General features: G+C 35.5%; 1 protein-coding gene across 1 annotated transcript in view; it reads right to left on the bottom strand.

Moving 5' to 3' along the window:
• The window catches only part of LOC118741017 (homeotic protein spalt-major), a 61,706-nt gene extending 54,263 nt beyond the window's left edge, over positions 1 to 7,443 (bottom strand). Inside the window, exon 1 of the mRNA XM_036472803.1 lies at positions 7,025 to 7,443. The gene's annotated coding sequence lies outside the window, so the exon portion shown is untranslated. The remainder of the gene's footprint in view (positions 1 to 7,024) is intronic.
• Between the last annotated feature and the right edge of the window lie 2,132 nt (positions 7,444 to 9,575).

Raw genomic sequence — 9,575 nt, forward strand, 5'->3', positions numbered from 1 at the left:
TAAAACTGTATTTTTCTTTTAAAATAATATGATATTAAAATAAAAAGAAAATTTAATATAAAAGGAAAGTAAATATTAACAAAAATAAAACCAAATGTGAATAAAAATAAATATTTTTCGCATAAAACACTAAAAAACCAAAAGCAAAAGAAAATAGAATCAAACAAAGAAAAAAATTATTAAAAAATAAACGAAAAAAGTATGTTTCTAAAAATTACATGAAATCGACAAAATATGTATTTTTTTTTCTTTTGAAAGCAATAAAATGTTAAAATCTAAATAAAAAGTAAACAGAATATAAAAAAAATTAAATAAGTATATAAAAATTAAATTAACAAAATTAAAAATTTATATAGATATATTTTGCTTTTTAAAAAACCAAATCTAAAAATTAAAAGAGATTTAAATATAAAAAAAATAAAGTAAAATCTATTGCAACTATTGGAACAGCGCCAAAAAAATCATACGTGTTCTGTCAAAAGAACTTTTCACCAAAAAATTTGGCAAGGGAGCTTTTTTGTTAAAACTTTCGTGCAAGAATGAACAATTATCCTACAAAAGACTTTCAACTATCTTAGCCTGAATTGCCCTTTTACTACTCTCACTTGCATTGCGCAGCCCAGCTGTGTGCCTTGGCGTTTACTTGCCGCTTGTGGCATCATTTACTTGCCTCATTTACCCCGTTTCCACTGTATAAGCACATATTTGTAGTCCCCTTGCTGCGCCTCATTACCTACTTTTACTCACTTAACGCTATGGTATGCCTCACTGTCAGCCACTGTCTATCTGAAATTTTATCAAAATTACGCGCCCATAATATTTCCCTCGCATTTTATTTAGTTTTCCTCAAATTTTACTACATAAATATTTATTTACTTTATTGAATTTCGAAAATTCTCAAATGCGCTGTTTTTTTGTGATTATTTCTCTTGTCTTTATTTTGTTCTCACAATTTAAAATATGCAGTGTGAAGTGTGTGCTATTGAAAATGAAAATATTTTCTGTAAAATTGTCTACTCAAAAAATGTTCAGCTATGACAACAATGTGTGCAATATGGGTCGCACATTTTGCTTTATGCCGCCGTTTTTATCATAAGCATAAGTATTACTTATTTAAGTATTTACTTACATATGTATGTATGTATGCGCATAAGTATGTATAAAGTTATTTGTGTAAGCTCATGAATGTTGCCACTTTGTTCGGGCTGTCAAAATATTTACACAAATATTTTCATAGCGCAACATGCTGTGCTGCAACACCCGACGCATCATTGGTGCGCCTACATAAGTATGTATTTTGAAATTCTAAAAACTCATAGTGGAATTTTCGCTGCGATCTTACGTAATAAAAGTACTATGTTGCATTAGGCGCCATGTAGTAAAAATTTTAGCTTTCATATCAGTGAGTCACATTTCGTTTAATTTGCAATAAAATTTTGATAGGGAAGCCATAGCCTTCAGTGGCGTAGGTAGCTCCGTTCCAGCAACAAAGGGATCAGCGGAATTGACTATTCAGTAAAGTAAAAAGCAAATTACGAAAGATGGCGGCAGTTTCCAAAATCTTTAGCAGAAACGACCCTGAAAAAAGCCCAAAATAAAACAAAAGTTATGCGGTTATGTTGTAGTTGAAATAACGGAAATTAAAAAATGCATTTTCAAGAAACTTCACCACAAAACATAAACTGTGTTAATTGAATTGACTAACATTAGTGTTCCAGGGTTAAAACAGGCACCGAGAACAAAAGGTACGATCGAAACTATGTAAATATCGTTCTCGTAGTTTTGTTCTCAAGAACGCTTAAAAACCCAAACCGAAATGAGAACAAAACCTGCGGGAATGTTTTCACAAGAGCGAAAGTAAGAGCAAAACCGTCGAGAACGTTCTCAACGGGAATTATATAAGAAAAAAACCTTGCGGAACATTCCCAAAGAGAACAAAATACGAACAAAAGTCTCCCGAACGTTTTCGCAAAGAACTGGAACAAAAGTATTAAGAACTTTCTCTTGAAGAACCATTTCGGAACCAAAGTGAGAGCAACTTTCTGACAGAAAACGAAACGGGAACAAATTTTCTATTCAAATACTTGATTTATTTTTTTATTGTACTTGTTTCTTGAAAAATACAACTCGTGAGATTTGCTCATATACAAATGTAAAAAATTAAGAGGAAAAATAAAATTCAGTTTTTTAGAGGACAACATTTTTTTTATTTTTTTTTTTTTAACGAAAGCTCAGGTTTTTTCCTATAAGGGGATGAAAAAGTGGATCTAGAATGTTTATAAGCTTATAAAATTAGGGTTTTTTACTGAGCACAGCGTTGCGGACTACCCGGCGCCCTATTGTTGTGGTATAAAGAGAGATTGCTCTCTGCATTTTACAGGGTCAATTGAAGAGCGCATCACTGTAATACATTTCTTCTTAGGGCATTGAGGAAACCTGTTATTTGGTAGAAATATGTACAATAATTGGGCAAATAAAATAGACACTGGTCAAATACTTAACTAAATATATCGAGTTGAAACGAGACTATATTAAAAAATCAAACACTTTTTTGGTAGAAAAAAAAATCATTTAAAATGTCACTGACCTAACAAACTGCCCTCGTATGTACACATTATGGTATGTATAGGTACAGATAATAAGATATGCCCTGCAAAAATTTTAGGACCAGGTGGTCTACTGGGACGTAGTTAGTTGTAACCCTTTCCGTGTCGAAAAAATTTTACGGTTAGCTAAAAATCTAAATGTTTGTATGTATATCAGGAAAGGTCAACCCCCAGAAGATGATACAAATATTTTTCTTTGTGGAAAGCTTTTTTGCAGGGTGTATACATACAAGTACGTATGTATGTATATCTTATATATATATATATTTTCTTTTTTTTCGACGCTCTAAGCGCTTTGACACCTGTCATCTTTCGTATTTGATTCTTGTCGTTCCCCCACCGATCACGCCATTGCCCGCATTGGCACTGCTACTGCCTTGTCCACTTGGCTAATGTTTTGTTGTTGTTCATTTAAATTAATTTTGCTGCATATGTGGCCAAAATTTCAATTTCAATGTTGGCAGCTCGCGTGTATCTTTCACATTTTGCACGCAAGCACAGCCTTTTACCAGTCGTCGAATGTTTACGTATGTATGTCTATGCATGTCTATGCATGTTTGTCGTTTCTTGGACACATTTTATTGTTTATGCGTGTGTCAAAAATTAGTGTTGTCAGTTTTGTTGTACACGCCACTCACCCATCGAAGCGTCTTTTCCTCATCGGTTGCATAATGTCACAAACACGCACATAAACATCGGCAATAGCGTTGAGGCTTTACACAATTTTTTATTTTTTCAATTGATTTTTATGGGAATTTAATTTCAACACACTTTCCTTTGCATTGCGTGCTTGGTTAAAGGCTTCGTTTACTTTTGCAATTGTAGAATTTGAATATTTTATTGAAGGATAAGCGTTTTAAAAGAAATATTTTTTTTGCACTTATTGTTATCTTCGGTCACATCTCACCAAAAACACCCACACAAACCCCTTTATTTTCTACTCTCAGTGTTGGATCAAGATGTTACAGGAACCTTTGCTGACGATCAGCTAGGCTGGGGGCCTTCGTAAAGCCCGATCGCGTATGGAGTGCTTCGTAAACCGTGTGACCGCTGTCGCTTCTCTGCCATACCCAGTTGCTGTGGATACCTACTGAGGCGGACGAGCCTCTTTCTCCGCCACTAGTGCGAGCACACCTCTAAGAACACCTCCCTAGCCCGAAATGACGATCATCGTCAATCTATCAATCATGAGGATTTTTTTTGTCAAGGCGAAATAAGATATTGTATAGGCTGAACTTCGGTTCCGGCACCAAAAGGGCCAGAACACACGGAATCCGAACTTAATACTTAGCTGCGATAATAAATGATCGGATACTCATAGGTCTAATAGAAAAAATTAATGAATAAGGATATAGGCGCGCGGACTAAGGATGTGTAAGTGAAATACCAACAAAAATTAAAAAAAATAATAATAATTGCTGCAACCTTCTTTTTGATAAATTTGTTTGTTTCTAGAGGATTTTAACAACTTAGAACTTTTTTAAAAAGAAATTTAAAATGTCTGTCATTTTAGAGACCAAATAATTTCAAAAAAACAAATTAGCTGCTCTATTGCTAAAACTTGTTTAGTATGCCTTGGGCAATTGAAGAGCAGTCAATACGAAGCAAACGGATCAGACAAGAATGCAGATAGTTTTACTTCTCAACAATGTAAGCTTAGACATTATAGCGAGGAACGACAAAGTGGCTTCAGCACGATCGAGATCAACGACACCGAAACTCTAGGTCACTCGACGGCACTGATGTTGTGAAACAAATTGGAGAACCTACAATTTTACGCCGCCTCCGAACGGCAAATGGATTTTATCAGAAGCTTTTTCATGGCATAATGCAAGGCAGCCTATCAAAAGCGCAACACGCATACACAAAAGGCAGATCGACAGAGATTGCATTGCATGCTCTAGTAACGAATATTAAAAAAAAAACGCTGGAACACAAGAATTACGCTTTAGGTGTGTTCTTAAACATCGACGGAGCTTTTAACAACGTATCAAGAGAAGCTATTCTAGGTAGCCTACAAGCAAACATCGTCGAACCTGCTGATCTTCTGTGGATAAAAAACGTTTTAGGCTGTAGATGAATTAGAGCAGAATGGGGTGAAGCCAGTCTAACTAAGCAGGCGGCGAAGGGAACACCACAGGGAGGGTTGCTCTGACCGCTCCGCTTGTCGTAAACAACCTACTAAATAACTTTGAAGGGAGGGCACCCAAACTACATAGTTGCATATGCTGATGACATTGCAGTAATGGTGACCGGAAAATACCTAGTTACCCCAAGTGATATAATGAATGAAGCTCTCAATACTACATATACACCAATGGACTACTTGCGCAGGTTTAGGGATTAATTCAGATAAAACGGATATGGTACTTTTTACAAGAAAGTAAGTACAAGATTCCTGCGAGGAGGTTCCCTAAACTGAACGGCACTGAACTCAAACCAAAGAACCGCACCAAGTACCTTGGAGTAATCCTGGACTGCAAACTGTTGTGGAGGTTCAATGTGGAGGACAGAGTGAAGAAAGCGAGTAATGCCCTCTACGCATGCAAAAAGATGCTTGGTATTACTTGGGGCCTATCCCCTGCCCTAATGCATTGGTGCTACAAACAATGGAGAGTGTTCAGCGTCTCTCTCTATTGGGTACAACAGCAGCACGGAGAATAACTCCAACGGCTGCACTGGAAAAAATTCTCAAAAAAAACCAAGCTGCTCCGCGGGGAGACTGATTGCAACAGGGGAGTTCAAGCAAAGAAATACTGGCCACAGCTCAATAGCCAAAGGTATGAGGAGTTTCGGGTTACTTTCGAAGAAAAGGGATGAACCCTAGCCGGTAGACATTTAACTTTTTCACCGATGGCTCAAAAATGAATGATGGAGTAGGAGCGGGAGTGTACTGCTCAGCAAGCTGCTGGATCACTGCAGTGTATTCCAGGCAGAGGTTTTCGCAGTGGGAAAAGCCATTGAGCTAGCCTACTCAATGAGTGCAAACAACTCTATAGTTAAGCAGCGATTAAGGCTATAAGCTCATACCAATTTACGTCACAACATGCCCTTAAAAGCAGGGAAGCCATAAATAGGGCAGCAGCAACCAGACGGCTGCATATATATTTATTGGGTCCCCGGTCACAATTGGGGATGAGATTGCCAAGAGCGGAATCCAAAATCCGAAATCGCTTAAAAGTCTTTATAACGAAATAGACCAGAGGATGATAAAGCATACCATATCGAGATGGAATGCGCTAAAATCTCTAAAGTCATGTGCAGACTGGAAAACGGCACACAAACCCAGTTTATACTATCGCTGACACGAAGATTGGGCCTCAAGTACTGCTGCAATTCTCAAAAAGCTTTGACATCCTAAATGATGGATACTTTGAATATACTTAACTGAACCTCTATTTCCAACTGACATCACTAGGGACCTATTGGTCTATGTGGGGAGGTCAGCCAGCCAGAATAACCGAACCTAAACATTTTTATGGCAAAAATACACTCACAAGTTCACCATTGCCTGCCGATCGCTTTTACAAAAAACTTGTTCTAAGTTAATTGTTAGTTGTTTTAGGGACCAGAAATTGAACCCAGATCCTACGAAGTTGTACGAACGCACCTCTAATCACAGCGGCCGTCTTACGGAGCATCTTAACACTTAAACGAATTTTCTTAGAACGGCAACTGCAGGTAATCTATATGAAGTTGTTAGAAAAAGCGCTGGATGGTCAAAATAAAACTCAGCAGGCAGCTGATGTCCATCTTAGAAAGATCCTCAGGGGTTTTGATGAGCGAACAGAAAGTAAACGCAAATCTTTAATATACTCTACTTGCTGTTCTGATTCAACGTAAACTATAGGTTCTTCCACTTGTGTAACAACATCAGGACCACATCACAAAATGGAAGATAAGTTCGTCCAAACTCTTAGCAAAAGTGTGAGAGCCGAAAAAATATTATTACATACATCGTTAAAACCATCGCGGGGCTGCCACCTATCCTAACTGCCGGTTTCACCAGCAATTTAAGTGTAAAATGATTTTAATACTTCTGTCAGTTTTCATATTAAATTCAAATAAGAAAAACCATTTTTTAATTAAAGTGCTGAAATTGCTCAAGAATTGTTTATTTATCAAAAGTCTGTCGCAAAATCGTTATTTCTTACCAAATCATTTAAACAAGTATTTAGTAATGGCAAACACTTCTCATCAAAAAAAAACAAAAAGTTAATAAACTCAATTTGCAAATTCAACGAATGCAATGTTGCTCATATCACTAAATATGTTGTTGACAACATTGCTGTGACGCTTTTCAATTGAAATTCTTAAACTAGCTATATGGCAGATATGTACATAAGTACGTATGTATGTATGTAAATGCAGTCATATATAAAAAAAAAAAAAACAAATGTAGCTTTTCATCAACTCACCTCAATCGTAATTAATCACAGGAGCGCGCAGTTATTGCAATGCAAGTGCGGCAAAGCAAAGAAAAAAACCAAACTGGAATGCCGGTCCGTTACACGAAACGTTTTACGCTTTCAGCTGATATGTTGCACAGCCGACGGCATTATGGCGTGTAGTGAGTTGAGCTACATACATACATGCATATGTAGCTAGTAGTCTAATGTCGTCGTTGCAACAAAATGCGGTGCAATCAAGTTGAGCTATTATTGCTGATGTTTCTGCTGCTTGGAATTTTTTGTTATTGTTGTTTTTTATGTATGCTGTTTGTTGGTAAGGCGACGAGAATTTTGATTAGAATTCGTTTACTCTGCTAGTGCAGTGTTGATTTATTTACAGCTATTTTTGCAAATTTTGTGCAACTTTTTTCTGTGATTTTTTTTTAATTTTTTTTTTGCATTTTTTGTATACCTATTTCTTATTTTTCAATTAAAATTTTAGTAACGAGTTTTGCTGTTTTACACAAATTTCGTTTACTTTTGTGTATGGTAATCGGATCGGTTATAGTTATTTGCAACTAATAACACCGTGCGATAGTTAATTTTACACGTACAAAAATTAATATATTCGCGAAAATATGGGCAAAATATAGTAAAACTCAGGATTTTTTCAAAGGACTTTGACATTTCAAAAATCTGAACAATTAAAAAAATTATTAAAAAATTTCAGTGCAATGTAGAATAACAATGTGGGTATCAAATAAAAGAGAAAATACTGCAGATCTAAAAAATATTAAATTTTTCGGTGCATAATGACGAATGGGTATGGAAAATTTCCTTTTAAAATTTTATCCTTGAATATCCTTGAAAATTTTAAATATTTATTTTTGAAAAAATTATATATTAAGGACTAATATACACGCGACCTCCTCGACCTCGAATTTCGTACTCCTAATTTTATTAACTTAAAAAAATAAAATTACTTCAAAGCGCATTTTCAATACTTATTCGTCCTTGTAGACCAAAAACCAAACCAAAAACTTTAATGTTTTTCAATTCTACAGAATTTGCTCTTTCATTTGGTACCCATATTGTTATTGTACATTCCACATATTTTTTTTTTAAAATTTTTTGAATTAATAATATCTTTAAAATTTTAAAGTCCTTTAAAAAAATCCTGACGTCAGAGTGAAAAACTAAAAACGCAGCTTTACTATATTTGGCCCATTGTTTCGTGAGTATATTGATTGTTTCGTGTGTTTTGAATTTTTTTTTTTGTTTTTGTCGCACGTTGTAATATGAGAGAGATTTGTAGATATTTAATCGTAAGTATGTATGTAGGCATGTTTGTATATCAGTGAACTTTCAAAACAAATACGCAAAGTTGCACTATGAATTTAGATAAATTTTGGTTTTAGTTGTTTACATTATCATTCTTGTTGTTTTTATTATTCACAGTCACTTTTTTTCGTCACTCACTTATTATACCTAACAGCACTACTAACTACTCCAAATGCAGTGAATTGCTTAGATTTGATGATGCAGCAAAATAGAGAAATGTCCAGAAAAAAAAAATATTACAAAATCACACGCTTCGTAAAAGTGTGTAAACACAATAATTGAAAGAGCAGAAGTAATGTCAGATGATGATTTAGTTTTATCCACCCATTTGCAAAGCTTCACCTATTCACATGCATGTCGTTGTTGTAACGTTGTTGTACAGCTTTTTTAACTGCCTCATTAGGCGCACGCACTAGCGCACACACACACACATCTACATATATAGCTGCCAAGCCAAACGCACTATTGCCATTGCAATTGCAGTTGCAGCAACAAGACGTGGTACATATGTATGTCAGAAATGGACAGTAAAAAACAGGGTGCCAACAAATAAAACGCATAGTCAGACAGCACAGGACAGACGGACGGACGAACAAACATGGAGAGTGCAGCGCTTGAACACAGCAATGAGTTGTTGTTTGGTTTGCACAAACAGCGGACAAACGCACAATGCACATCCGTAAGTACATACATACATATGTATGAACGTAGCAAGAAATAGGCAGATATGCAATTGGATGTTTGGGCTGAGCGGGCAACCGATTGGCAATGCGGCTGGCCATGTGTGGGTTCTATGCCTGGTTTGGTGTAGTGCAGCCCGCGACAAAAGATTGCACCTCAATATTTTGAGCAGTTTTGCCTATCTGCTTTTGTTTTTTATTTTTCTTAATTTTAATTAGTTTTTACAAAAGTATAACTCATTGTCTAACAAAAACCGTATAAAACCAAATTTCACATTTTGTATAAAAATTAGGAAAGCTCTACAATATTTTATTAAAAATTCCAAGCTTTTAAATTGGAATTTATTCAAAAATATTTGTCACCTAAGCATTTTTATAGCCACAATTTAAGTATAATAAAGTGCGAGCTTGAAGTTGCTAAACAATTCTGTATATTTTTGATATTTTTTTTTTTGCTGAGGGTGGTACGCATTTTCATCCATTTTTGTATGGAAAAACAAATGTTTTAAAGAAATTCTAATTAACCCTTGTGTTGCCACATGGGTACACAAACCTCA

Source organism: Rhagoletis pomonella, unplaced genomic scaffold (genome assembly GCF_013731165.1).
Source record: "Rhagoletis pomonella isolate Grant_MI unplaced genomic scaffold, Rhpom_1.0 Rhpom_scaffold_00006, whole genome shotgun sequence".
Taxonomy (NCBI): Eukaryota; Metazoa; Arthropoda; class Insecta; order Diptera; family Tephritidae; genus Rhagoletis; species Rhagoletis pomonella.